This window comes from Drosophila willistoni, unplaced genomic scaffold, assembly GCF_018902025.1.
Source record: "Drosophila willistoni isolate 14030-0811.24 unplaced genomic scaffold, UCI_dwil_1.1 Seg173, whole genome shotgun sequence".
Lineage (NCBI taxonomy): Eukaryota > Metazoa > Arthropoda > Insecta > Diptera > Drosophilidae > Drosophila > Drosophila willistoni.
Genome location: NW_025814135.1, coordinates 63,900 through 66,147, shown reverse-complemented (window position 1 = coordinate 66,147; position 2,248 = coordinate 63,900). Strand labels below are relative to the sequence as shown.

The window sequence follows — 2,248 nt, the reverse complement described above, 5'->3', positions numbered from 1 at the left end:
AAGTCGAAAAACTTTTGCAACTAGCATAAAAATTTTATATCATTTGACATTGTATTTGTAATCGAAATTAAAAACTATGTGACACTGCTCTTAATTAACTTATAAATATGACTCGGAAAAGAAAATCCACTTAAAGTTTTACTTAATTTGAAATGGTCAGATTATAATTGCGTCTAGGGCAGCTTGGTTAATTTATTTACTATAACTATCTTAAATTATTCTTTTCTAACATATATTTGAAAAATTTGAGTACCGCCATGTACATAATTCAGATGTAGGCGCCCAACAGCACACAAATTGAAATAATATGGTCACCTTAATCCGCTGCCATTTGAATTTGAAACAGCTTTAAACGGTTTATTTAAATATCAATCCCATTGCAGTTAAAATCTATTATATGTCAATTTATTTCATTTTATTGTTAAGTTGTGCTACAAAATATTAATGATTTTCAATTTGCTTTGTTTTTTGCATTATTTTTTTTTTCAAACAATAGAGTATTTTGGGGGCGCGCCCGCACTCACCGGAAATACTAAATTGCAATCAAATTTATTAGCACGGAGAATGAGTGGCGTGGTGTTTGAACAATTATGCTCAATTTACAGATTCTACATTTGTTTAATTTAATTCGTGGCCTAATTCTGCTTAGTCTGCTTAGTTCCGAATTGTGTAAGCTTACTCAAGATTAGCCGAATAATAAAATGCACTAACTGACAGTGTTTTGTTGCTTAAATGACAACTTGACTATCTTCAGGGTCGCCGTTAACTGAATAATTTAAAACTAAAATAAAAACAACTATTAGCACGTAAAAACATGTAGGAGAAATGACTTTTGGTGGCCAGCTACTTGGTCTTTTTGCTCTCTGTCGTTACTGGGGCAACTGGCAGCCGTTCCACAGCCTGCTTATACAGCTGATTAAGGCCAAAGGTCGCACGCACATTGTCACTGGAGAAGAAGAACTTCTGCAGTTTGCCCTTCGCATCCACGCAAGGACGACGATCCACTTCCTTGCCCTGTTGGAAGAGAATCACAGTGGGCAATTGGCGTGAGAAGCTGCTATCGTTAATGCCATATTTTTGTGCAACATCCGGATGGCGTCCAAAATCGATTTTTCCGAACTTCAGATGGTCCGTTTTGTATTCCGCCGAATGCTCAGCAAATATGGGCGCAAAGTTCACACAGGTGGGATTCCAAACGGTATAGAAACATATTAGCCAACTGGTGCGCTTGTCACGAACCAATTCCTCCTCAAATGCTTGAGAGGTACGGAAATAGGTAATGTGTTCGGGTCCCTTGTATGACGGCTCCGGCAATATCAGACCCACCAGAACACACACCAAAAGAAAGCCAAGACCATAGCGAAAATCAGCATAGGCCCATAATATCATATTGGCCACTTTTGTGTAGAGGAACGATGACGACAGATAGTTAATCATGGTGACGCTGCCGATTTTGCGGGAACGTATCATCACAACGATTAGCAAGAAGAGAATCTCGGCCTCGCGGCTATCCAGATCGCATGTGTCCTCTTCCTCTCCGTTATCATGGCGAAAAATGCGAGTACAAACGAAGGTAGTCTTCTTGGATATCAGATATGAGATGGCTAATAATATGTATATGTATTCACCCAGTAGTAGGGCTTGGCAAGTATTGCCAATTGCTTCTGCCACGTCATTGCAACGACCCCAAATCGAGTATGATGTTGAAAATTTTGACTTTAATTAACAATTTCCCGTATCTTGACTTTTTACTTTATTTTTAGTTTTCTTTTTAACAGGGTGTCGCTAATTTTTTTGTTCTAATTAGAGATGAGCCATAAAACAGTGATTTTGTAAGAAATATATCGCTTGTTATCACAGTCACGGTTTTTGACTGTTGTGAATAATTTTATAATTACTTTGACTGAGAAATAATAAAAAATTTAATATAAATACTGTAAACACCTAATTATTGAGTAAAAATGATAAAGATTAGTTTGTATTGTTCGGATTTAATCTTTGGCTTTTGCGCAGATGCAACTTGCTCGTTGCGTCGCCGGAAGAGAAGAGAGACGCCGTCTCTCAACCTATCGATGACTTATCGCTAACAATCGATACATAGTACTAACAATCGATACTTATTACTAACAATCGATACTTATTACTAACAATCGATTTTTATTACTAACAATCGATACTACAATACCGGTTTCGGTATATACATGAGCATTTAACAGACTTTGTACATAATTGGAATCTTACAACTCGG

General features: G+C 37.0%; 1 pseudogene; it reads right to left on the bottom strand.

Annotated features, from left to right (window-relative positions):
• Positions 1-494: 494 nt before the first annotated feature.
• LOC6653625 lies at positions 495-1,764 on the bottom strand (annotated as a pseudogene).
• Positions 1,765-2,248: the final 484 nt, after the last annotated feature.